The sequence below is a fragment of the Ursus maritimus genome, unplaced genomic scaffold (assembly GCF_017311325.1).
Source record: "Ursus maritimus isolate PB19 unplaced genomic scaffold, ASM1731132v1 scaffold_27, whole genome shotgun sequence".
Taxonomy (NCBI): Eukaryota; Metazoa; Chordata; class Mammalia; order Carnivora; family Ursidae; genus Ursus; species Ursus maritimus.
Genome location: NW_024425230.1, coordinates 33289628 through 33317309, shown reverse-complemented (window position 1 = coordinate 33317309; position 27682 = coordinate 33289628). Strand labels below are relative to the sequence as shown.

Sequence of the window (27682 nt, the reverse complement as noted above, 5' to 3'; positions counted from 1 at the left end):
GCGGCCAGAGCACCCCATCCCTCACCTCTGCCTGCTGCCCGGGCCTGCACTTAAGCCCGTGTCCCTCCTAGCGTGCCCTGCCCGTGACCCTTCCGCTAATCTGAACGCAGCTGGCCTTCCAGGTCCGGCTCTTTGGATTTCACATTCACTCAACAAACCTATTGACTTGAATGCCTACCTTGCACCAGACTCCCCTTGCGCTGGTTCGTTCTGCGTGACTTTATCAGGCGAACAGGAGAGTCGCCACCTTTATCCCAGTGGAGTTCAAGGTCTTGGAGGAACACGGATAATTTAGAAGTTAACTCTAATGAATGGGACACGGTGGGTGCAGGGCAGTGACAGACACACGCATGGGGTGTGATGAGGGTGCCGGGAAGGGAAACTAACTTCTGGAGAAAGTGCTGTATCTTGTAAGTTTACTCATAATGAAAAGTTTCAAATATGACCAAGTTAGATGAAACTGTATTGTGATAATACTCATGGCCCAACTTCAACAGCTGTCATCCTACAGTGAGTCTTGTCCTCTGTCCTCCTACCTACTCCCCCACCATACTTTTGTGCGATTTCCGAGCAAATCTCAGATAGCATCGTGTTTAACCCTTGAATCCACAGCCCTGCTTATCTGCACCCCTCATTGGCTTTAGGCCAGCATTACTGTGAGAAGGGAGCCCCCAAGGAGTCGAAGGAGCCTTGATAGGAAGCAAACCCGACTTCAAATCCTGCCTTCCACACCCACACGCTGTGTGACCTCAGGCAAGCTACTTAACCTCTCTGGACCTCCCATTCTTCATCTACAGAATAAGACAAATATGACTTAGCCTGAGATAAAATAGGTCAACTGCCTGACGTAACACCTGACACATAGTAGGTGTTCTGTAAATTACTCCTTCCCTTGTCCTGGTTTGGGCCTGGATGAACAGGAGAGAGCTACGAAGTGGCTTAGTGTGTTTGACGTTCGAAGATGCCACTGGAAGTTCCCAGAAGTCAGACACCTGACCACACACAGTGTAGGCCCAGCCCAGACGCTGCTATAGTGAGAACTCTTCTTTGATGTCAGACTTCCTCACTGACTCTTTCTACAGCGTGGACCGTTCACCAGCCACATTTCCACCATCAGGCGGTTTCACCTGCTTAGGGTTGCAAAGTTCAGGTCATGACGTTGGCCATTACTCTCATATCTATAAAGCATCGCTGGGGGTGGCGGGGGGGGGGCACTTGGCAAAGGGGAACGTGTGCACCCAAAGCAAGCCCCCTCAAGCTGGCTTGTGAAAGGCTTGGCCTGCTTCTGGCAACTGTTGTGAGCACAAGACTCCTCTGCTCTGGGTGGCAGCCGGCGATAAAGCCCCAGTAACTCAGACAAATGTGGCTGACGCCAGAGAGGAGTCAAGGGCCTGGCTGCGACGTCTGGGGCCAGCTCGGTCTCGGACCTCGCTGTGTGTTTACAAGTTTCCCTTTGACAATTCAGTTTTGAAGATGGGCTTCATTAAAGGGCAATTATAGGTTAAGTAACTTGTTGGCTCGCTGCCTAATGTGGAAAACTCGTCTGTGACAATCAGATAACTCTGAGATTAAGCAAGACAGCAATTGCTACTGAGAGAAGAAGCTTAGCAAGAGAAGAAAAGACTCTCCCCAGCCATGACCTCATCCCAGCTGCCCTGTCTGGGCAGGAAGTCGGAATCCGAGGGGCCAGCAGTCTCTGGGAACCTCGGGCATCGGGGGTGACCTCTTCTGGGAAAGGGGACTGTGGAAGACAAAGTGCTTTCCCAGCGGGGTGGCAGGATGCCCCCCTTCCTAGCAGGCTCAGTTTCTGGAAGCTTCTCACTGGCTACTGAGGGCCAAGCTTGCTGGTCTCTGCCATGGCCTCTGTCTGTACCTTGCTCTTTCTCACCAGCACACCGCTGCTTATATCCTCTACTCTCTGACTCGATGCTTAGAATGATCTCCTCTTTCACTTTTCTGTCTGTGAGGCTCCCTTGACCCAGAAAGGATGACCCACCTCAAAATTCCTGGAACGTTTTGTATCAAATGGGAAGCTTTCCATTATGTGTCGGAAAACCTCACCCCAAAATATCATTTATGCAGACAGGGAGATTTATTAGGCTATATAACTGAGAAGCCCAAGGATTGTTGGTTTCAGGCGTGGCTGGATCCAGGGGCGTTAGGCAATGCCCTCTCTGCTTTTCGCTCATAAACTCTAATGTGAGAGGCTCCTCTGAAGACAGGCAGTCATTACTCAGGTCCATTTGGTTAGCAGCAACAGAAACCTCTTCTGGCTAATTTAAGCATGCATTCGGCCTTCCTTCCCTGAGCTACTGGCACATGGGAAATGCTTTAAAAATAAAAATAAAAATAAAAATAGGGGCTGCCTGGGTAGCGCAGTCGTTAAGCGTCTGCCTTTGGCTCAGGGCGTGATCCCGGCGTCCCAGGATCGAGTCCCACATCAGGCTCCTCCGCTGGGAGACTGCTTCTTCCTCTCCCACTCCCCTGCTGTGTTCCCTCTCTCGCTGGCTGTCCCTCTGTCAAATAAATAAAATCTTTAAAAATAAATAAATAAATAAATAAATAAATAAATAAATAAATAAATAAAATAAAAATAAACTAAGTTAGTTATGATCCTTATGTGCCAGGCACTGTGCTGAGTTCTGATTATGGGTGGTAACCAAAAACAGACCTGGTCTCTGCCCTCTGAAACCACAGATCAGCAATCACCAAAAAGGCAAATGAATGAAAACAGGCAATCCTGGGAAATGCCAAAGATAAGAGACACCTGTATAACACCAGGGTATATCGAAGAATTCAATCAACACAGGGAGATGAGAAAGGCAAAAACTGCACTTGTTGGGAATGTCTGGCATAGCTAAAGAACACACAGGAACCTAGGACAGGAGGAGGCCTGTGGCCTTGGGAAGGTCACACCCAGGACCGCCCTGAAGGCCTCAGCAACTGGGGCTGGTGGGCTCCTTGTCCCAGGCTCTGCCTTCAAAGGGACTATCATTGATGATTTTCCCAGGCCCTCCACTGGAGTGTCAAATTCCATGGAGGAGGAAACTGTAGGGACCCTGAGCTAGGGGTTCTGTACTTGTGGCTCCCTCAGCCAGAGCTGGGCAGGCAGGAGAGGACCCACGCAAAGGTCCTGGGGCATCGTCTAGAGCCAAACTCGAAGAGTGACCAACTCATTCTGATTTTCCTGGGACTTTTCCAGGTTCCCCTGTCCCAGCAACCCCTCATTGTCTGGCTCGGTCTGCCTCCTCCCAAGTTCCTAAAGTCCCCTAGGCTGGAGGCCACATGGCCAAGGTCTTCCTGCTTCTGCTTCGGTGGTCAGTGCCAATCTGGCTCTGCCCGCCTCATGTTCACAGGGCCAGCGTGGGGCAACGGGAAGGACACGGGAGCCGGATTCTCAAGCCCATGTCTACATAGCATTTCCATCCCCTCCTTTCAATGTTCTAGCTTTTCTGCTACGCATGTTTTCGAACATACAGAGAAGTGGAGAAAATGGTCGTATTGAGCCTCAAGGTGCCCGCCACCCGGCTTCAGTGTTGATCCACATTTTGCGATTGTGTTTCGTCTACACCCCCTGTTTTTAGGAGGGGGCTGAAGGACTTGAAAGCAGATCCTCCGAATCCTATCACGTCTGCCCCCAACACGTGAGCAGGTGCACCTAAGGGACAAGAGTATTTTTCTTTCGCATAACCATCATTCTGTTATCACCCCTCACAAAATCAACGATGACTTCCGGAGGTCGCCTACGACCCAGTGCAGGGTCTCATGTCTCTGATTAGCTCAAAGATGTCTTCTTACCATTGGTTTGTTCAAATCAGGTATTTAGTTGCCGTGTCACCAGAGTCCCTGTGGTGCTGAAATGTCCCCTCCCCCCTTTCCCATGCCAGGGACGTGTCCCTGCTCCTTTCATAGACGGGAAACCAAGGCAGGGTTCAAGATGTCTCTGTGGGTGAGGGGCAGAGCCAGCACTCAGATTCATCACGGCTCCCTGCTGACGGATTAGACGCCCTCTCTCCTGTATTCTATTTTTGAACTGGCGGAGAAGTTAGCAAGAACGGGCATCCTCAGCGCTGTGAGTTCTCAGGATATAATTCACTTTAATCTTTTAAGCATTTGACAGTATTTGCTCGAAAGAAGGAGCAACAAGTACATAATTATTGCACTAATTAAGCTGCCAAAAACACAAGCGTGCGGCAAGAGCACCTTTGAAACGGGGAGCCCACGACGCATTAGCATCTGCTGTAAGCTTATTAATCACCTAACAGGCAATTAGCAAGCTGTTACTGTTTGAGGCTGCTATGTAAATAAATTCTTGGGTTAATTTCTTCCTCTGATAATAAAGAAAACATTATGAAAATTAGCTAAGCGACAATGTAAATGATCTTCACTGTTAATTATATGACGGTGTTACATATGCAAGGACCCAGCACTGATAAGGGCCTGGCTCCCCCCCCTCCCCATTGCCCACCCCGGCCCCCACCTTGGCTGTGCCGCTTTAAAAATAAAAGTGTTGACACAGGTAATGTGACGCAGGGGCGGGAGAGCCTCGGGGACCGGAGTCACAGCTGTTTGCTTGCAGCTTACCCAGAGCGACCGCCAATGCTATCAACCAGGTCCCTCACCTGAGCCTCAGGTGCCCTTGGGCTGGGACTGTGACCCCAGCTCGCAGCAGGAGACTAGGGAAGGGGCAAAAGACCAGGCCTGGGGTCCTCCCCACCCCACGGCTGCCTGTTCCCACGGCCCCCCTGCTGTGCCCAAATAAAGCTTCCAGGGCTCCTGTGATCGTCACCGTGCAGCCGTTCCTCTTCGTGTGGCATCTGCTAAACAGGGGCCTCCCAGCTCATCTGTCTGATCAGTGCGTAGCATGAGGCGGCTGTGAACCCTGGCTCTAGAATCCAAATCCTGCCTCCACCATTCAGTGGCCACGTGGCCTGAGAACAGTGACCGAACTCCCACCAGCCTCAGTTTCCTCACTTGCAAAATGGAACGATGGCAATAGCACCTCCATGGGGTGACCCCCATTGAGTCTTTAGCACGGAGCCTGCCAGTGGTGAGCCCCTGATCACGGTTATCACCACCCCTGACCTGGTCATTCACCGTGGACCGAGTGCCAGGAGCCCAGAGGGGAGAGGCACAGACCTGCCACCCCAGGTCCTGAGAGAGCCAGGGCACAAGTGTCCAAATAACCAGACCGGCAGAGGTCTGACAGGGACCGATGGTGGTGGCCAGAGGGGTGAGGGACAAAACCAGTGTCCAGCATCATGAGGAGCTGGGGTTCAGGCATTGGTTCTAAACAAGTCCAGCAGGACATCACGTAACGGAGCAAGGACGGGCTTTGGAAGAAGCTGGCACTTTGTCTTCCTTTAAAAAAGTTCTCGGCTCTGAGGCTTGTTTCCTTCCGGGTGATGGGAATGGAGATGAGGGATGGGATGCGCTCACACAAAGATGGGTCTGTTAAGCTGTCAGGTAAAGGGCAGCCCAGGAAGACTTCTCATGAGGGTCTCCCCCTACAAGCTTGCCTCCTGGGCAGAGGACAAGGGACCCTTGTCCTGCTGAAATTTGCCCCGATGTCAGCCTCTCGTTTACTAGGGCATGCCAGCTTAGTAGGAAACACTTGCTTAAACAGGCTTCTTGAACTGCAGGACTTCTCCGAGCACTTAATAACATGCTCACATCACAGTGTTCATTTCTTCCACACTTAAAGAGCCCCTACCACCAATAATAAGACCAGCAAACCATTTTTAAAAGGGCAAAATTATACTTTTTTTGTACCCTAAAAGCACATATATCCTATGACCCAGCAGTTCCCACCCTGGGTATGCACTCTAGTCTGGAAAATTTGCCCCCATGTACCAGGAGATATGTACTAGAATGTTCCCAGCAACGCTGTAATGACAAAAATTGGGGGGTGACCTACAAAGCCGTCAACAGGAGAAAGGATAGATTGTGGTCTATTCGTACAATGAGATGTTTTATAGCAGTGAAAACTAACAAACTACAGCTATTCAAAAACAATACTAGGACTTCCAAAATGTTGAGTAAAACAATGTCAGTTACAGAAATGTATATATAGTTAATACCATTCATATAAAGCCCCAAAACATACGTAACAATGTAATATTTAAGGAGATAAACTCTCTCTCTCTCTCTTTTGTATACACACACGTCCACACACGCGTATGTACATACATATATACAAACGAAATTCCAAATATGGTTACTCTAGGTAAGGAAAAGGAATACGGGTATTGTATTCAAAGTTATTGATAGTGGTCTTTTTTTTTTTTTTAAGATTTTATTTATTTATTCGACAGAGAGAGAGACAGCCAGTGAGAGAGGGAACACAAGCAGGGGGAGTGGGAGAGGAAGAAGCAGGCTCATAGCGGAGGAGCCTGATGTGGGGCTCGATCCCACAACGCTGGGATCACACCCTGAGCCGAAGGCAGACGCTTAACCTCTGTGCCACCCAGGCGCCCCAATAGTGGTCTGTTTCTTGAGCTGGGTAGTGGATACATGGTATTCTTTTATTTTTATGCCTTACGCTAATATATATATATACACATAAATAAATAGATGTAAATATATATACTGAATATATATATATATATATATCTTTTTGTATATTGGAAACATTTCGTGTGAACAATTTTAAATCAAGAAAAATGGACAAAAGATTAAGTTGTTTCACAGAAACTGAGATGTAAACGACTCTTAAATGTATGAAAAGAAGCTCAATCTCACCACGTAAAATGTGACAGTTAAAAACCCCACTGCAATGCCACTTCCCACCCGTCACGCTGGCAAAGGTCACAGATGTGGTAATGCCCCGTGTGGTCAGGGATGAAGGGAAACGGACGCCCTCCCGAATCGCCTTTGGGAGAGAAACACACAGTTTCCCTGGGAGGCAATTTGGCAACATGTATCAAAGCCACAAATGAATATCCCCTTTTACCCCACTATATCCCACTGCCGGGTCGTTAGCCTTCCAGCTGAACTCCCACGGTTACAGAATCTGACTTGTGTGCAAGGATCTCCACGGCCAGACTGATCTTGGTAGCAAGAGATTAGAAACATCCTAAATGCCCAGGAATAGGATTCTAGTTAGGTAAATTCTGGAATAACAACAGGAGGAAGAGCTGCAGCTCTTCAAATGCATGAGTGGACTGGTAAGGAAGGGTTTCCAAGATATACTGGTATGTAGAAAAGGGCCAAGTGATAGCGTGTGCTCCCATAGTGTGAAAATACGGGCACGCAGTTTATCCATACACCATATACCCTTCCGCACCAATGCTTGTTCATGCACAGAATCTCTCCTGAAGGCTTCACAAGAAAGCACCGTTTGCCTCCGACAGAGAGACCTGCGTCATAGGCAAGGGAGGGAAACAGGTTTACATTCCACTGCATGGACCTTACACCCTGAAACCGATCCATCCGATCCCTTCTGCCTCACCTGTGTTCCAGCCCCAAGCAGCACCCAGCTCTGCGCGGCCACCAGCCCATGCCACCCAGGGACCCCCTGTTCCTGCTGCTGCTTTCTGCCCCTCACCCCTGGGGGGCATCCCTGTTGATGTTACCACCCCGGGACCACACCTAGGGCCCATGAGTGTCCGAACCAGACGTGGAGGAGAGGTAACTTCAGTGGAGCAAATCTTCAATCACTTGAAGACAGCACCTGAGGGATAATGTCTGCCCCCTTGTCCCCTGCCATACAGTTTGATATGGCTTCGCGGGGGACCGTCCCCTGGGAGGCAGCAATCAGCGGCACTTAGCTACAGCCTACTTAGCTACAGAAGCCCTCTGCCCCAGGCTCTTTTTTTCTGGGGGTATGGGCAAAAAAAAGTCCTTTCTGTACTTCAGGACTTTGTCCCATGTGATGTACCGAATAATATATGTATCATAATGCTCATATGCTATAAATGCTAATATGCACTTTGAGTCTGCAAGAGGGTGCGAGTCTAGTCTAGTGTGTGGGTATATATATATATATACATATATATATATATTCTCTACTCGGATATCCCTCTGAACTTTCTTTTCCGGAACACCTGTTGACCTCCTAGCATTCCGTAGGACACGGTTGGTAAACCACAACCCGCCCCCATGCCGCTCTGAGTCCCAGTTCTGCCCTCAGGAGTCCCCCTGAACAAGTCTTTCCTCTACCCCCTGACAACCCCCTTGCCAATGGAAGACCTCTCTCAGGTCCCTTATCCTCGCCCTTTTCCTGTTAAAGATCTTCCTCTTTCAATGAGGTCTTTGGTAGGCTCCCCAGCCCCTCCACCAGCTTGGCCATTCTCCCCTCAATAGTCTTCGAACCTTGACATGCTTTTTCATCTGTGACACCGAGAACTAAGCAAATGTTGGAGAGTGGCCGGCGAGCGTGGCCGAAAGTGAGGCTGTCCCTCCCCGGGCTCCGGGCGCGCTGCCTCTAACCAGCGGTCCGCGTCAGAGGCCAGGAACCCCCCTGTTTAGCGGCAGCATCTCACTGCAGGCTTCTATCGATCTCGTGGTCAACACCGCCGCCGTTCCAGATCTTTTACACAAGACCGGCTGCGAGCTAGCCTCCCACATCCTGTACTTAGGCAATCGATTTTTCTGAACCTGAAATACGAGCCGTGACATTCATCTGTTATGCTCTCTCCTGCTAGAATCGAGAATCACCCGTGGCCCGTGCCTGCCAGGATCGTGGGAACCCCAACACGGTCCACACAAGCACGGGGAGGTGGCAAACTTGGCTCCTGGGCTGGCTTCGCCACCAACCCACGTGTGGCTTTGATCAGCTCTTGTTTTTCCTTAGGGGGAGAGAGACGAGGGGGTCTCGGAAGCACGTGGGATGTCATTCTCCCTCCCGGCTGTGTGACAGGCCGGCTTCCTGCGTCTGCATCCAGTCCGCTGCGGGTACACGCATGTTGGTAAGTTTGGGGCCAAGGAGAGACCACCAGTGAACTCCGTCTAGGCGGAAATGGAACCATTCATCAGCCCACTGGGGTCGGGTTTGTTCAATGAGCTAGGAAACCACAAACTGATGTACAATCCGGCCTATATTTGGGTCCGTCTTCTCTACACTCTTCTTCTGCCTTTTCTTCTCTGTTTGCTCCTCCGTGGGAAAACACCTCGTTCGGCTGCTAGCCTGAAGTCTAAGCAAGGACTGTGTTTCTTTTTCTTAGATTTCAACCTTATGACTCTGGTCGGTTTCCTACCCCTTGGCCTTCTTTTAATTCCTGATAACCATGTGACTCCATGGCTCTGCGGCGACTGTGTTTGGCTGGTAACCCCTGGGGGTATGTGGGTGGTTCCCAGGGGTTCCCATGGGCCCACCTTGGGGAAAACCCCACATTAACCCCCTTTGATCACGGAACAAAGACAGACACCATTGAACTTGTTGGCCTTATCCTAGAACTGGGTTTCATTTCCACTTCCTGGGTTTCTAAATCCTAGCCCCCTTTCAAAGACCATTCTGAGCACCTCAGGAAACCCTTCTTCCAAGGACGCATGCGACACAGACCTGGGAGCGATAAAAATTTTTTTTAAATGGAAATTCATCCCCCCAATATATTTATCTAACAAGTGAATGAATAGTACTAATACGAGTAAAGAAGACAAAACTGCTAGTCCTCATCTTTGAGGAGGAGGAAATCCTCCCATGGGGTCACTGGAAAGATCGAACCCAACAACCTGTCTGGTCTCTCCTAGCACATCACAGGCATTTAATCCCACGCTCTTCTTTTGCATGCCCAGAATATTGGTTCTAATCATTCTGAGCTGGGGCGGGGTCTTTAAAATATGCTAATTAACCCTCTTTTTGTGCTGAGTCCCAGGCAGCATAAAAAGAGGGGTCTTTAAAGTATGCTTATTCATCCTCTTTTTTATGCTGAGTGCCAGGCAGGGGCAAAGGAGACAGGGTGAGTGGTGGGCCCACTGGTTAGCTCATCTTTCTGCCAGGAGACTTTGCACCTTTGTAAGGTGATAATATGATAATAACAGCCAACACGCATCGGGCGCTCTACGTTCCGCCACTGACATCTCCCAATCTCCTGAGGTTGGTTGTTTGTGATAATGATGAAAAATCACTTTTCCAAATTTCAGATGGGGACACAGAGACACAGAGACTTTATGTGAGGTACACCAGGTCCCACAGCCAGAAGGGGCAGGGCGGGACTTTGCAGCCCACAGGCTGGCCTTGAGGCTGTGCTCCATTCAACACACGCACACGCACACACACGCACACACACACACGCACACACACACACACGCACACATACACATCACCTCCTTCACAGCCGCCGAGGCTGCACACCTTCCAGGACCCAAAGGGCCAGAGCAGTGACTGGGAATACGTACTGTCCCCTGCTTCTGCTCTTGCACCCAGCAGGTCACCCTCCACACAGTGCCACCGCTGCCCTTGTCAACCATGAGTGGGTCAACGCCACTCCTCTGCCCCCAGGAGGCCCACGTGGGAATGAGAACCGCGCGCGCTTCCTCCCGTCCAACATGAGGACCTGGCCGGTCTCTCTTAGCGCCTGTTCACGCCTCTCCAGCCACACGGGCCTCCTTTCAAGGCCTCGAGTGACCAGGGTCATTGACTACTCAGAGCCCACACACCTGCCCTCCGTTCTGCCTGGGATGCTCTCCCCCTGAGTTTCCTGCGGGCCTCCTCCCTGGGCATCCAGCATTTCCTGTCCCTCTCCCCCGGCGGCCCTCGCCAGCCCCTGCTCTATTTCTCATCACACCAGCACTTAGCAACACCTGACACGGATGTGCATGACCTATTTGTTCCTCCTTATGGGGGTCTCCACACCAGAAGGTGGAACCTCGAGCACATGGCTGCCACGCCGCAGGCATCCAGTGACCCACATTTGTGCAAAGAATGCCTAGTGAGACAGCCCGNAGGTTCAGGCCAGGGCTCAGGCCCCGCCGTCCCTCTGGGGGACAGCATCCGAGGAGGCAGGGGGCAGGGGCACACAGGCGCTGCTGTGTCCTCCTCTGCAGGGGGCATCCCGGGAAGCCGGGTTTCCAGCCGTGCAGGAGGGTGGTTCAGCCCGAGGACCCCATCATCGGGGTACAAGGGGCAGACAGAGAACAGAACTAGGGTCGAACGGAGCTCAGGGCCAGATTGGGCAGTACCACGTGTGGGGCTAACCACGCTCCAAGCAGTGTCACTTCTGAGGGTCCCTTTCTCCAGGCTCAGTGTGGGTGGCCAGGGCTAAATGCACAGACTCCAGGGGGGGGCGGCTGGACCCCTTGCAGGCCACATGACCTTGGCTAACCTGCTTCCCCCTCTGCAAACTAGAGCAGTAGTAGCCATCTCCCCTGACGGCTCTCCCCTGCGAGACCCCAGCTGTGAAGCTGGCTGGCTCCTGGCCGTCTGGAATCTACCGTCCCGTCCCCCTTTTCTCCCCTGCCCTTCCTCTCACTCACTCAAGCTCCAGTTTGGAAGCTGAGGCCAGAGAAACACGCCCCCCCCCCCGATGTATAGACCCTGTAGTCAGGGGCTTCTGGGCTCGGTGCCTGACAGCCTTGCACACTTTGTGCACACTCACACCCACACACACACATGCACACGGAACAGTGCATTGCAGGGCAGGGGATGCAAACTCAGCAGGTTTTTGTTGTTTAACTGAGGTTCACATAACCTAAAAGTAACCGTTCCAGGGCATTTGGTGCGTTCACGACGTTGTGCGCCCACCGCCTCCGTCTAGTTTCAGGACATTGTCGTCAGCCCCGAAGGACACCCCCTCCCCATCAGGAAGCGACCCTCATCCCCTCGCTCCTCGGCCCCCAGCAACCACTCACCTGCTTTCTGCCCATGGATTGGCCTCTTCTGACCTCTCATTTCAACGGAAACAGCCAATACGTGACCTTTTGTGACTGGCTGCTCTCACCTAGCATGTTTCCCAGGTTCAGCCATGTTCTAGCGTGTACGCACATCGTTCCTTTTCATGGGTGACTAATACTCCCCAGCAGCCTGTCTTCATCCAGATGGAAGGCAGGGCCTCACTCCACTTTTGAACAGGGCTTTCCCTGGCAGGTGGATGCAGAAACGTGCGAAAGGAATTCAAAGAGGGAAGAGAGAGAGGAAGAAAGGAAAGAGGAGGGAGGCAGGAGGGAGCAGGACAGAGGAGGGAGGACGGCCACATTGGAACAGGGAGAATTCTGCGTATCAGGGCTCAAGCAGATGCAACTCCCAAGCCAGGACAGCGAGAGCGGGGTTTGGTGACCCCCAAAGATGAGCAAGGGGTGGACAGTGGAGCAGGGTTGCAGGCTGCGCTCAGGACTCAGAAGTCACACACTTTGTCCTGTGCTTCTCAGTCCCCCCACTTTCCTCACACATGTCCCTTCTCCTACACGGGGCCTGTGAAGACAATGGAAACCCCCCTGGTCCTCTGACTCTGCCCCCAACTTCGGAGAGGCCTTCCTCCTTCCCTCTGCCGGGAGAGGCTCGGTGCTGCACGGCCTGGCTGCTGGAGCCGCTGGCCTGGGTGAGCCCCTTCCACAGGGACCCCAGAGAGGCCGGGCCCCCGCCACTTAGCCGCGGGCCAGGGCCGTGGCCCCACGCTCAGAGTTTGGGAGCCAGGACAGGCCAAATGGGCCTCTCACACTGGACGAGGAGGTGGGGGTAGAAATGCAGCCTCCTTCACTGCAGGACGTGGTTCCCTGGAGCGTTCCATTCAGTACAGACCTTCATTCGTCCTGGAGCTTAGAGCACCACTTCTCTGCACCTGAGGCTTACTTGTGTCAAGCCAGGGAGCCGGACCAAACGAAATACTGACTCATGTCAGTCTTGAAGGCTTTTGTTGGTTTGGGGAATTACAGGTTCCCTTCTGCTTCAAGCTGGTTTGAGAAGGGTCCTGCATTCCCCTCCCTGTTCTGATTTGAGCATAGGTTTGGTAAGTGGCTCACAAGAGAAATTCCTGTATGTGCCGGGTTCAAGAATTCACAAAGATAGGCAGTTCGTTCTGGGTTCGGGTTGAGGCTTTGGTTCAGAGAGAGGACGAAGCTGGCTGTTGACAGAGAGAGGAGGATCCCGACAGCATAGCCCCCTCGGCCCCCGCTGCGGGTTCAGGCCCAGCCTGTGCTATATTTAGATCAGGAGCCCCGGCCCCCAAACCCCAGTGAGTCTCCGGAGGACAACACTGTTTGATTGATTTTGAAACTGTGACAGTAAAACGGTTAATAAAAACCCGATAGATCTGTACGGAGGTGCTTTCCACACTGCGCGGCCCCTGCTTAAATGAACGCTATTCATCATGGCCGGGCCCAGACGCCTGGAGCGCCCTGCACAAATAAGGGGGCTGTGGAACCGTGGCCGGACTCCTGCAGGGACCCCCCACGTCCCCTATCTGCCCTCGCCTCCAGTAAGACGGAGATGTCTGCCTCTGGTGACCGAGCTTCCCTTTTCTTTTGGACAATGGTTCTCAAAGTGGGGTTCCCAAACCAGCCACAGCATCGCCACCTGAGAAAACTGTAGAAATGCAAATTCTTGAGCTCCACCCCTAGTTGCCCATCCCCCAACTCGATGGGCAGGGCCCAGCTCTTGTGTGAGCCAGCCCCAGTCTGAGAACCCCTTCTCCACACTCCCTGCCGGCAGCACCCCGGGCTTTCAAACATTATGTTTGCTCTCTGTCAAACGGTATCTGACAAGTGCAGATAGCACTACGACCGGAACTCTCATCCCATGTGGACAGGGGTTTACATTTGAACAGAGGATGTAATATGGAATCCCCAACATTGGGGATTTATGTGTCAGTGGAGAAGTTGGGGGGGAACTTTGTGAGGAAGGCAGGGGTGAAGAAGCACTCTCTGCCCCAAATCTTTCTGCCGGTTCACAGAATTGGGATGTGAGAGGCAGAAAAGCATAAAAGTGTTCTGGAACCAGAAACATGGACTTAGGTCCCAACTTGGCCTTCTGATGACGGTGCAACCCTGGGCAAGTCATCTCATCTCTCTGTACTTTTTAGTTCCCTGCTCTGAAAATGAGGATGATAATAAGACCTGGCTGCTGGGGTTGTCCTGAGGATTCCATCAGTTCATGCACAAAGGAGCTCTCAGCACAGGGCCCTGCCTCTCTAGCAGGGACCACTAGGGGCGCTCTCGAGCGCTCAGCCGCTCCCTCCCCTTGGGCCCAGGGCTCCCCACCTTCAGCCACTCACTCTCCTTGGGCCCAGGGCTCCCTACCTCTTAGATGGCCGGCATCCCTGTCGCCCTCTCCCCTCCACCCAGTGCGCCTGTCCTGTGAGAAGCAGAAAACCCGGGGCATAGGCTTGAGGATGGTAACTTGACTCCATGACCACGCCTGTGGCTGAATGGGCTAGCAGATGCCTGCAGTTACTGGCCCTCAACAAGCTGGCCTGCTCCCATCTCTCAGCTCCCCAGAGTCACAGAGACTAAAGCAAGAGCCATGGAAAAGAAAGAAGGGACAGGAGGAGGGAAGAGACAGGAAACTAGATGGAGACAAAGAAACAGGGGAGGACTGGAAGAAGAGAAACACGGGAGAGAGGGAAGAGGAGACAGAGCCGGGACGTGAGGAGCAGACCACTCCAGGGAAGATGTGCCCGTGTCCCTCTGCAGCCTGTTCACTGGCCAAGCTGTTGTCTGGGAGCCAAAGGCCGGCGTCTCGGAGTGCTGAGAAAGATGCAGGGGAACTCCTTCCTCCCCGCTCTGGAAAGCAGTCCGCAGCTACATCAGCCTCAGGGCTGCCTGACCTGCTGCCACACTGTAGAGCTGAGGCCTGTGGGTCCCCGGCGAGGAAACCGTGCCGGCTGCCATGAGCCAAGGCCGCGCTCCGGTCGGGAGCGTGGCTCAGCCAGACTGCAGAAAGCGGACCTCTGAGCGGCATTCCGTCGGCACCTGCCCAAGCCCCGGGGGCACTAAGTGTCTTCTCTCTGCCTTCCCAGCAGCTGGGAGCAGAGAAGGAGCCTGGCCCGCCCTCTGCCCAGCTGGCTGCCCCTCTGGGCGCTGGAGGGCCTGCAGGTGGGGTTCCTGGCGCCCCCACCAGTGGCTCCAAGAGGGTCAGGAATGTCACACGTCAGGGGCAGGTCTGGTTTTGCCTGCAGTTTGTGAAGCTCCTTTGAGCAACAGCAGGTGGGGGGGTATATGGCCAGGGGGGTGGGGGGTGTGAGGAATCCGGCCCGGCTGGCACACGCACTGCCAGCAAGCTCTCAGCAGCACGCTGCATCCGCCCTGAGGAAGAAACCCTTCCTCTAATTTGCTGAAGGCACCTGGTGGGCTGGCAGGACCCTAGGTTCCAGTGGGACCCACAGCCACCATAGGTGATGCTGTGCTGATGTCCTGGAGAGAGCCCAGTCCCAGCGCTCCAAGCCCCCCACCCCACAGTGCTTTACAAAATACCCCTCCTCCACCCCAAGGGCACACCGGCTGAACCCGACTGATGGAAAGAAGGGTTTTCCTCAGCCCATCCAGGCTCGATCTGTTTCATTTCATTTGAGTGCCTTCAGATGGGAATGTGCCCTCTGCTAGGTGACAGTCCCCACCTCTCCCACCTGTCCTGTCCACCTGGCCCTGCGGGCCCTGGAGTCTGGCTTGTGTTCTGAAGGAATTGGATGGCCTCAGTTGGGCCTGCTAGCCTTTTGGGAAAATTGTGAGGAACACCATTGGGTCACCCCAGGCGAATGTCCACTCAGGCTGGCGACTCCTTGCTTCGCATTGTGGTCCCAGCCTGGGCCACCCCCGTCCCCCGTGGTGAGGCCTCTGGGGAGAAGGGGTCTTCTCAGAGAATAGAAGAAGGGGTGGGGTGTGGTGGGGCAGGGTGCGGGTGCAGGGAGAAGCCAGGGAGGCCTGATTAGTTCTTCCCTGGGAATGAAAGATGAAAGTGGCTGGATGCCAGCAGAAATTTCAGGCTGGAGTCCAGGACATTAAGATTTCTGGAATCTTCCCCTCCACACCCCCCCCCCACGGTCCTCCCTCTTTCCTTTGTTTCTCCGTTCCCTCTGGGCATTTCCCTATGGAGATCTGCGATACAGGCCCTCAAAACACAAAGGCCTGTGTGTTTATCTTCCCAGATCGGAGCTGAAGCAAGGAACCTGGGCTCCTCATCGCACAGCTCAGGGAGGAGGGGGCTTCAGTTTAGAAAGAAAGCAGATTACAGCCCCAGAAAGAATAAAGGGGTCAGTATGCAAGCCATCGGAGATGGAGGGGAGACACAGCGGGCAGTAGGCAGAGGGTTTCCCTGCCCTGGGATGGATGGATCCCTGCAGACACCGGTGACACAGGCCACCCCAGCCCAGGCCTTTGCTCCCACGGCCCTTCAAAGCCCAGGGTCGGGTGACCCTGCCGAGGGCCTCACGCTCTGCTGATCCAGGCCTGGCTGGTGAGCGGAGGCGCGAGAGGGATGAGATGGGCGGTTTCTTGTCCCTTCCCGGCTCACCTCTGCTTCTCCAAACTAGAGCACCAGCCAGGCTCACAGCTCCCTAGTGCCTACCAGATGGTTCTCGCTGTTACCTGGACGCACATGTTTCTGTTTGAGTTGTGCTTTTATTTGTGATGTGCATTAGAAAACGAGAAGGGATCCATCCAATGGTGGTTTCGTGGATTTATTGCTTAGGAGGGGGCTAAGTTAAGAACGCGAGCTGATTTAAGGAAGTATATGGGGTAAACAAGAGTACAGTGGTGGAATGCAAAAGGCTGTGGTGTTTGGGAAACTCTGTGTGACCCCGACAAGAGTGTGTCCCCCAACCGGACTGTGGTGGTTCTAACCCCACTGGGTACTGCATTCAACATGGGCCAGCCCCCAAGACATGGGAAGGGCTGGCATTCAGTGCACACAGAGAGGTGACCATGTGCCCAGACTGAGCCGGGGGAGAGGAGCGGCACAGGGGGCTTGGCTCTGAGGCTTTCATCCCCATCCTCCCTCCAGCAACCTTCATGCTTTCCTGGGGCATCCCCACCATCCTGCCCCCCAGAAAACACAAGGGGGAAAGTGGTGTCCGAGATGCGCTCGCCCTGAAGGATTCCTTCCTTAGGAGCTGGGAGGCCCCATCATCAGCTGGGGGACCTCAGAGGCTCACACTCCCCCTCCACCAAACGGGGGTCCCATGGTCACTTTGCCCTGAGCTGGGAATGACAGGAAGCAGGAGATGATGCCGAGGGAAGTCCAAGGATGCACAGTGAGGCTCCGACCTCCCCCTTCCCCTTTCCCTCCCCCTCCCACCACCCAGAGCTCTTGCCACCGGCCAGAGAGGGGGACAAATGGTGAAGGAAACAGCCCCCACAGCCTTCCGGCAAGCTCAGCGCCGCAAAGGTAGACTGCCCACAATGCAGTTGCCGGCTTCATCAGGGAAATTACTTTAGCCCGGAATCATTTTTTATGTGCCTGTTCAATAAAATAATTATTGATGGCCTCATCCATTTAAGTCACAATCAAAATAGCAGCCAAGATGGGGCAGCCCTGTATTCTATCACCCGAGCAAGGACTATTTTCTATCAATTCGCAAATACATTCACATTTAGGTGAAAAATTATACCATCTGGGGTCAAATATATCAGAGGCTGGGAGCCAGGAGGGAGGGGGCCCAGGTCTGAGGGTTTCTTCATGATTCAGCAGTGTGTGGGACAGCCTGTGAGTAGGCAGTGGAGGAGGGCCCAGATGCGAGGCCCGTGCCCAGGGGACATGAGAGGTGCTGGCCCCATCCGGGAGCCTGGGGTGCCAAGGGCACCAGCTTCTCCAAGGAAAGAAAGACAGGAGACAGACCCACAATTCCCCAGGTGTGAGCAGCCGTGTTAACAGGTGTCCAGCAATTATCAGCAGCCAAGATGGGGTAGCAGGTGGGGGAGAGCAGAAAGCTGGAGCCTGAGACAGGGAGATAAGGAGGGTGGGAGGGAGGGAGAAAGGAACCATCACCAGATGTTGCTGGCTGCCAGGAATTGTGCCAATAATCCTCCCTGTTGAATTGTGCCAATAATCCTCCGATAACCCGTGAGGGGTATCATCTCCACGGCCAAGGTGAGGACAGGAGCCTCAGAGACGGCGAATCACTCCTCCAAAGACACACAGCTTGCAGAGGACAAGACTTGACTTTCACATCAGATTTGCCTGAATCTAAGGTGTGTTCAGGAATGGTCTCATTCAATAACTTATTGGTAAGTGTTTTAGGGGGGTGTGGAACGGGGATTGATTTTTTGAAAGTGAGAATGTAAATTAATTGAGAAGAAAGGAAGGAGACACACCCCTGTGGGTCTTGGAGGTGATGTGGACTTGGCTGGCCCCCAGTGATCTGGGGGCAGCCCCCTTGTATCTCTGGGTTTTTCTCAGAGCCCTATCTGCTTGAGGCTGGCTCCAGCAAATGTGGCTTCGGGTCAGGTTTCCCCAGACCTCCTACCCCCGACCTCCGATCCCCCCCTAGCCCTCCCAGCCCCTCCCACCTCTCCCATACACACCCACAGGAAGCCTGGTCCTAGTGTTCCTTCACTGCCTCGCGTGCACGGGCTCACTTCCCCCGGGGGTCTGCACCTTAAACCTTCATTCTAATCATGGCTTGAAAGGCTGGGACCCTGGAGATGAGATTTCAGGGGCTGACCAAAAGCATTTTAGGGTGTGCGGATGTCTCCCCTGTCCCCCTAATATCATACCATGTAGGGCACTGTCTTCTCCTGTCTGTTCAGCACCAGCCCTGAGCCTGTACCTTTAATAAATACACAAGACTATGGGATCCTGTGTTGGAGACAAAGGATAGGAAACATTTGGGGGGGGGGGGTCTTAAGTCTGCCTCCCTGGTATTTGACGCTTCGCTTCTTTTGTCTCCTTTAATTAAGAGGACGTCTCTTTATTTGCATGATCTTACATTTTACTTACAGTGCTTGTTTTGGAAAATTCTGGCCCAAACTCAATTCCTTCCCTGTCCCTCAGCACCCACCTCCCCCATCCAGGGGACTGTCAGCAGCCTTAATCGCGGCCACCGGGCCATTTTGGGAAAATAGTCTGACACTTCCATAGAATGTTAGCCGTAGTGTCCCCATATAAGCCAGCAATTCCACTCCTAAGCATACGTTCAAGAGAAATAACAACAGAACGCTTGTCGTAAATGTTCAGAGTAGCGTAATTCCTAAGAGCCAAAGAGGAGAAATACCCCAAATTTCCATCAACTGATGAAAGGGAATAAAATATGGTATATCCGAACCCTGGAATTCTACTCAGCAGTGAGAGGTGAAGTGCTGGTACGTGGATGAACATGAAAACATGGTGCTAAGTCATAGAAGCCAGTCCCAAAAGACCACATAGTGTATGTTTCTGTGTCTAACCAGCTCCAGAATAGGCAAAGGCATACAGGCAGAAGGCAGATTTCCGGTGGCCTATCGTTGGGGAGCTGGGGTTGGTGAGGAATGGGGAGTGACTGCTAATGGGGATGGGGCTTCTTTGGGGGGCAATGGAAATGTTCCACAATTGATTTTGGCAATGGTTTTGCACAACTCTGTGATGATGCTAGGGCCCTTGAATCGTACTCTTAAAATGGGTCAATTGGATGACGTGTGAATTATATCTCGCTGAGGCTGTTTGAAACAATCAAGACAATTCACGTTGCTTGGTCCCCCAGGCCTCTGACACTTTGCTTGCCCCTGCTGACGGCAGCCTTTTCCCCTGGCCTTTCCCCACATACACAGACCCATCACCTGCTTTCCCATTCTTCGATCAGCCACCTTCTCCTAGGCGCACCTGCTTCTGCCCACCCCAGCCTGCACTCCCCGCCCCGTGTGCGCTGTTTCCCTGATTCACATCGCTGGTATCCTTGGCTACCCGGGCTGGAGCCTCCTCCAGCTGGGGCCAGACGGGGAGTGCTGTTGTTCCGGGACTCTGAGAGCTGAGAGCACCCCCCACCCGCCCACACTGGGAGATCTCCTCTGCTTGGGACCAGGGCCGCTCACACCAGCCAGCTCTCCCCTTCCTGGCCATGCTAATGTCACGGTGTACTAGTCTAGAGTGCGACCCTGGGACAGATGGCAGGGTTTGAATCCTGACTCTGCCACTTGCCAGCTGTTATGGCCTAATTGTGCTCCCCAAATTCATATGTTAAAGCCCTAACCCCCAATAGCTCAGAATGTGACGGTATAGGGAGGTGGCATATTTAAGAGGTGGTAAGGTAAGGTGAGGTCCTAAGGGTGGGCCCTAATCCTATAGCACTGGTGTCCTTTTAAGAAGAGGAGATTAGAACACACACAGAAGGAAGGCCATGGGAAGACACAGGGAGTGGACAGGCCTCCAAAGAAACAGCCCTGCCGACACCTTCAGCTCAGACCCCCAGCCTGCAAAGCTGTAAGAATTTAAGCCACCTAGTCCATGCTACTTTGTGATGGTGGCCCGAGCCAATTAATACACTAGCCACATGACCGTGGGGGAGGCTGTCCCTGTCTCCGTGCCTCAGTTTCCTTATCTGTCAAAGGAAGATGATACTGGAACCTACTTCCTAGGGTTGCTGTGAAAATTAAATGAGCTATACTTGTGAGGGCCAAACGGTGACTAGCACATAGTAGGTGTTACGTGCATTCCTATGATTAATATTAATACTATTTTTATTCTATATCAAGGAGACCATTCAATAAAGGTTTCCAGGCCCGAAAAGGTCAATCGAACGTTAAAACTTAACTTTAACGCTTGCCCCTTTAGTTTCCCAAAAGTATGCAAGAGGGGCACCTGGGTGGCTCAGTCGGTTAAGCCTCCAACTCGTGGTTTCGGCTCAGGTCATGATCTCGGGGTTGTGAGATCAAGCCCCACATCGGGCTCCACACTCAGCATGGGGTCTGCTTGGGATTCTCTCTCTCCCTTTCCCTTTGCCTCTCCCCCGTTCTCTCTCTCTCTCTCAAATAAATAAATAAATAAAATCTTGAAAAAAAGGGGTGCCAAGAAACGTGCACAAAGGTATTAGGATATTTTCGCTGCCTTATTTGACAGAGGAGAAGCTGGAAACAATTGCTCATCAGCGCGCTAGTCAAACAACATACGGAGCGTCGTACGATGGGCCACGACACAGCCATTAACAAGAGAACGTAGCTCTGAATGTCAGGTCATGAATCAATAGGGATAAGCAAACATACAGAAACACACGGACATATGAGAACTGCACTGCTAAACACAGTGGGTATTGTGTGACCCTCTTAATGTAAGTAAATATAGTATGTTACAGATATACGGAGACATCAGCGCTGTTATGCATATTTCAGTTTCCCAGAAAAAAATTTGTTGACAGAGATTATATAGGAGAGAAACTGGAGTACCAGCCAGGAGACTCTACCATTTTATTTTATACCTTTCTGAAATTAATGTTTTACTTAAAAAAACAATATAACTGGGTAATGAATTATGGATCATTTTTGGGGTTTTGTCTTTATTTTTCCTTGTTAAAATAACAACAAAGGCCCTTAAAAAGATGTTGTCGTAGAACTACCCCCAAGTCCAGAAGCACTGCCCTATCCAAGCCCTGGGGCTCACGGATTGGCCTGATACTGTTCCCTACCATGAAAAGGTCAAAGCCTGGATTCCAGCCCAGTTCTGCCACAGGTCGGTGGGGGGAGGGGGTGTCCTGGAGAAGTCCTTAACCAGCCTCAGCCTCAGCCTCCCCATCTGTAAAATGGAACTCCTGCCGCTGCCCCACTACGTCTCAGGTCATGGTGGCATTCCGGTCATGATGAGAACTCAGCTGTCCATGTTTTGCATTCCTCCCATGGGGCCAGTTCTGGAGCCTTCAAGATGGCAAGTAAAACTGCAGCGTCCAGGGAACTCCAGCGAGGAAGCCGTTCTGGACACCTTCTGCTTGTGTGACTGTCACATCAGTTACATCCGGTCACTGGGGCATCTGAGCAGGTAAGTGCCGGCTGTGCACGAGGCCGAGCCGGGGACTCAGGGGACAGGAGCTGAGACAGAGACCCTGGCTCCGGGGGCTCCCAGGCTGGCGCACAGAGCAAGTCCAGGACAGAGCGGAGCTCTAGAAGAGTGCAGAGAAAGAGGGAGAGGTTCCTTCCAGCTGGCGGATTGGGAAAGGTTCTTGGAAGTGGAGAAAGAGGGCAGCGTCTATGCCTAGAGAGATGTGGGGGAGGGTATTCCCCATGGAGAAACTGCAGGAGAAGAAGCCCAAGTTGGCAGGAAGAGCGAGAAAGAGCTAACTCTAGGTTCTCAGGGGACTAGAGCAGGAATCTGTCCAAACAGCAGCACCCTGCCCGGCCAGGATTCCAGAACCCCCAGGCGCCACCTGCCTTCAAGTCCTGGCGTGCTCCAGGCACTTGATCCCTGTGCATCGCTCTGTCCCTTTGCATGGTCACCAGGGGCCGAGAGGCTCTCCCCAGGCCTCTGTCTCCTGCTATTCAGGGACGGCAGCATCTTTCCTTCAGCGGCCTGTCATTCACCCAAAGGCCACCAGACCCCTTACAATTGCATCCTTTTAGGGAAAGCATGTTTGAGGATTTGCTCAAAGTCTCAGCCTACATGGGCCAAAGGCTGGTGTCCTTGAACCTTATCTGCTGCGTGAGACGCTGGTCACAGGGAGCCAGGAGGGGCCTCTCCCTGGCAGGCACCACCTCAAAACCACAGGGTCAGGAAGGAAAGAGCTGCCCGGTGTCACGTCAGTGGACGAATCAGGGCAGGACCTCAGTCCCTGGGTTCCTAACCCAGGGCTTCCCTCCTCCATCACTGCTGGGGAAGGATCCCAAAAGACAGCTGTCACTTGCCCTCAATGCCCTAAACCTGCCCTGTTTGAGCCACCCTCTTACAGATGACCGGTGACAGCCCCTGCCGAAGGTAGAGCTGCAGGTCTGGAGCAGGGCCCGGCAGGCATCAAGGCTGGGGGCAGATTCCAATTTCAGAGTCGCCACCCAGAGCGGAGAGCCCCATCCATCCGCCCATCCACCCATGCATCCATCCGGGAGGGCCTGACCCTGGCTGCATTCAGAGGGCATGGCGGGGGAATCAGCAGCTCCCTGAGTCAGGAGATCCAGAAAGGCCAGCAGTAGCAGGGTGTCAACGCGGTGATGGAAATAGTGCCTCACCCGCTGTCCTCACGCGGGCCGGAACCCGTGCAAAACAGTGCTGCTTGTGGCTGCCCAGGGTGAGGTCCCTGAGCCTTCCACTGGCCAGGTGCAGTCAAGGTGCAGTGCGTTGTGGGAGCACTCCTCAAACCCCAGGGGGCAATCATGGGGAGAGAGGCAGGAGAGAGGGAAGGGCAGAGTGCTCCCCTCAAATGAGCCTGGCAGCACCTGCCTGCCCACCAGCGGGGCAAACACCAGGCCCTGGCCTTCTGGGCCCTTCCTGCTGCCCCAGGGCACTTGTCGTAGCCGCAGCGGCTGGAGAAGGGCCCAGGAGTGCACTGAGGGCGTCCCCTGCTGGCAGTGGGACTCCCTCCTCGAGCACGTGTGTGCATACACACACACACACACGCGCGCACACACACACACGCACACACACAGTCACTCGGCAAATAGTCACCGAGCACTTAGTACCAGAGCTGCTTCTAGGTGTTGGGAATATAGTAGTGGGGTGGGGGGGAAGGTGACCCTTGTGGAACTTAAATTCTCGGCAGAAGGGGTGGCAATTAGAAAGGAGACTCTATCTGGTCATGTCTCTGTCCACTATGTACATTCAGTCCCACAGGCCACCGATTTCCTATCTCCTTCTTCTTTCTGCCCACAACCCACTGAAGACCCTTGGGAATCTAGAAGGCCCTTGCTAAAGGTCCTATCCTGCCTTCTCTCCTCCTGCCCGCCCCCAAATTAGCTTTGCCTGTAACACTTGTCTCCCCTTGCTCCATCCCGGCCTTGCTCTCTGCACGCCACGCCCCCATCTCCTCAAGGTCTCTGCCCAGAACTTTCTCTCCCACAGGGAACCAACCGGGGAGGCAGGAGCCAGCCGGCCTCGGGGCTCAGGGAGGACCTCTGCCCATAGCAGCCCAGCTGACTGGGTGGGCTCCGAGGGCTGACCCACTTGTGAAGTCAGCCAAGTGGGTTTCCTGTGTCCCTGGACATCCCCTAAGCCCTCCTGTGCCCCGATTTGTGACAGTCACCGTTTAGTGAGAGCTTCGTCTAGGCCAGGCTCAGGGCTCAGCCCTTGTACACCTCAGCTCATTTAAGCCTCCCGACACCCAGACAACTCTGGCGGGGGGGGCAGGCACCTTCCGTGTAGCTTTGTTAGGGGGACTTCCCAAGGTCACAGAACAGAAGAGTAGCAAGGTCAAGGCCAAAGCCTGTCTCTGCCTGACCCCCACGCTCATGGTGCTGCTCTGTCTCCCTGTTCCCTCCTGACCTTCTTTCTGGGGGAGCTCCTTTTATCTTCTAGTGGTGGCCAATGAGTCCCACTACATGTGCCTTCGGACTTTCTCCATTTCATATCGTGAATGCCTTTCTGGACCTAGAAAATGTATCAGTGGTGGGATTTCAAGTGGATGGGGTGAAGCCGGGAATTGTCATTTGGGAATAAGGCTGTCGCAGAGGTCCCATCACCACCCCATCCAGCAGAATGTCTCTTCTGCTCCCATAAATCCGGCCCCTCCCTGCCAAGTTAAGCAATCAGACACCTCTGTTCCCCCGTTCGCTGTTTACCCAGCTTGGCTCCAGGGCAAATGTTCTAGACCTATTAATTATCACAGGATAATTAGGGATGGGGAAATCCAGGCACAGATAAAATCAGCGCCTCCCCCCACCTACCCTCGCACTCCCCCTGGTCTCCCTGAAATCCTGGGATATGCTGTGACTCCCCGTCATCCCCTCCCTGCGGCTCCCACCAGACTGAGCCAGGCCAGTGCCAAAGTGCCCAGAGGAGAGCGGAGCCCTGCTCAGGCCTGCCCCGGCTGCTCGAGTCATGTTGGAATTCCCATAGAAAGCCTCCTTCCACCCACCCCGGCAGTCTGGGGCACCTTAAGGAGCCACGACCTGGCTCCTCACCCCCAAAGTTCAGAGGGCTTCTCCCCCTTCCCACCTCCCCACGGAGATGACGGAAACCACCGGATAGGATAAGGGTCCTTAACCAGACATCCATGCTCCTAAGGATGGTCCATATCGTTTCAGGACCTGGGAGATTGTGGGCAACATTTTTCACATGTGTTTGTATCTGCATTTATCTGAGAAGACGCTACAGCTTCTGGAAGATCCTCGAAGAGCCCCGGGACCCCAAAGGGGTAAGAATGTCTGGACAAAGGTGTTACTAAGTGGTTGGGGGCACCAGCCCCCCATAGCAGAACTGTCTGTCCCCCTGGCCCCCAGGGCTGCTACTTGTCATGTCACCTCAGTTTCCCTCTCTGAAAAATGGAATCACAATGATCTCTACCACACAGAGTTGTCATCAGGATTAAAAGAAAAGAGTTACACCATATGAAGTGCTAAACCTTATTCCTGGGCTGTAGTCAGGACTCAGTACCTGTTGACTACTGTTTCTCATTCTCATTGAGGAAAGAAACGAGCTCCGAGAGGCTGATTGACTTGTCCCGGCTCACGCTTAGCACGGCCCAGCCAGGAGCCCTCCCTGGAGCAGAGGCCGGGCCGGAAGGATGAGAATGCCACTGGGCCAGCAGTCCCCAGAAGATGGTGTGGCAGGGGTGGGTTGTGAAGTCGAGGCGGGCCTGGAGAACAGAGATGCCTGCTGAGAGGCTGGGACGCCGGAGGACGAGCTCTGGCCTCGCTTGGCGTGGGATGAGCTTAGGAGAGCCGAGCTCCGCTCCGGCCCCATCCACAGGCTGGGCAAGCTCCCTGCCCCCGGGGACTCTTGTTTCTTGTCTCTAGGATGCGGTGGGCACAGAACTGATCTGGGGCCACTTAGCCCACATCAAGGCAACAGAGAGATGAGGCTCGGAAGTCTCAGGGTCTGTCCAGGAACTTGAAACGGACTGCCATGCGGATGCTGGAAACAGCTGGGCCGGGAGGAGTCCCTGAAGCCGGAGGCCCGTCTGCCTGGGAGGCGTCAAGCACCAGCATTAGGACTTCGGTGGAGTCCCAGACCCAGTGACCCTGTGAAGCCTCCTGAGCAGACTGGGGACCAGCAGGCACTGCTAGGATCCAAACGGCCAGCCTCAAATGGGGCCGAGGGGTGCAGCGCCTTGCTTTTCTCCTTGGATCCCTGAAGCCTGGCCCCTCCCATGAGAGCTTTAACGTCACTGGAGAGACACCGAGGTCACAGCCCAAAGGAAGAGGTGCGACCGTGGCCCCAGGTTGAAGTGACAGTCAGCCATCTCTTCCGTTTGGAAAGACCAGCACAGAGTCTCCCTGGCCGTCCTGTGACACCCTGGGGGGACAGTCCTGCTTCCCTTTTGGAAACACACCCCAAAGCTGTGAGGAGGCCCCCCAGCTTTGCTTCAGAAGGCCTCTCCACCCTGGGGGAGCCAAATCACCCCTTGATCACACAATCAGGCCGGCCGTGGTGGGCAGCTGCGGCCTGCAGAGCCCACCCAGCTGCACACATCTGGCAGGCAGCCGTGGCAGTGGCAACCCGGAGTTACTGCGGAGAGGACTGGAAAAGCTGGTCCTGCCGCTCTGGGCTGGCAGTGTGGCTCAAGGCCGGTGTGCAGAGCACAGAAGCCAGGCAGAGGCCCAGACTCCTCCAGAGGTCACTGGTCAGGCAGGCTGCTTCAGGGAGGGAGGAGGGATGGGGCAGGAAGGAGATGGGGAGGAAAAGAGAGGGGAGGGGGAGGGAGGAAAGGAGGAAAGTAAAGGAGGGAGGAAGGGGGAGGGAGGGAGAGTGAGCAGAGGAGGGGGAGGGAGGAAGGAGGGAAGAAAAGAGGAACATAAAGGAGGGAGGGAAGGAGGGGGAGAGAGGGGGAAGGAGGGGGAGAGAGGGGGAAGGAGGGGGAGAGAAGGGAGGGGAGGAAAGGGGGAGGAGGGGACAAAGGGGGTAAAGAAGGGAGGAGGGATAGGAAAGGAGGAGGTAGAGGGGGGAATATGGAGGGGGGAGGCCCTTTAAGCCTCCCCATCCCTCCCTCTTCCAGGCAGAATATTCTTTCTCTAGAAAATAATAATAATAACAATCCCCCCTTCACCCTTCTCCTTTCTGAACAAGAGCTTTGTAACACTAGATAGCTGATCCGAAAATAACTATTTTGCCCTGAGACAGAGTGGTTTTTTTTAACAGGAGAAGCTGAGATATTTTGAAAGCGGCCCCCGAGGTTATGCATAAGGCCCTAATTGTCGGCGCTCCCCGAGGGCAGCCCCGTGTTCCCCCCGGAAGGCGGCAGGAAGCGAGGGGCTGTCAGCACCTGGGTCCTGGGGGAGCCTACCTCCCCGCACTCAGCCAGCCAGGCCAGCTTCAGAGGAGATAAAACACAGGAACACAGATGATCTTACATAACCGAAGCGGGACTGAACATTTTCAGCAAATTACCTCTGTTATGAGCTCTGCCATAAAATCGCCTCACAAGTGAATTTAGTTTTTCTTCCCTCCGTGCCCAATCAATTAGCACATGAGTAATACCAAGCCCATTAGGACAAACCGATGCCGGGGGAGTTATGTCATCCGCTATAGAAATGATTGCTTAATATACCAGTTGGCTCCGAGGAGCTCTTAGCCACACACAATCTTGCCATAATCAATAGCAACAGTCAAACGGAGCTGTTTCCAACCAGAACACTGCTGGGCGGCGCGGGAGCCCGGCCCCGTGCAGGTCGCAGAGCCGAGCGGGCCCCCAGACCCCTGTGACCCCCCCTCCTCCCCATGCAAAGCCAACAGGAGCAGCCCAGTGGTGACTAAGAGAAATGGAAAACTCGCAGA

At 53.7% G+C, this 27682-nt stretch overlaps 1 long non-coding RNA gene across 1 annotated transcript; it reads left to right on the top strand.

Moving 5' to 3' along the window:
* The first annotated feature begins 8301 nt into the window (after positions 1-8301).
* Positions 8302-27332, top strand: LOC103679028. Its single transcript, XR_005838022.1, has 4 exons — positions 8302-8909; positions 21676-21805; positions 24994-25103; positions 27047-27332. It is a non-coding gene; the product is annotated as an uncharacterized LOC103679028 (long non-coding RNA).
* The last annotated feature ends 350 nt before the right edge of the window (positions 27333-27682 follow it).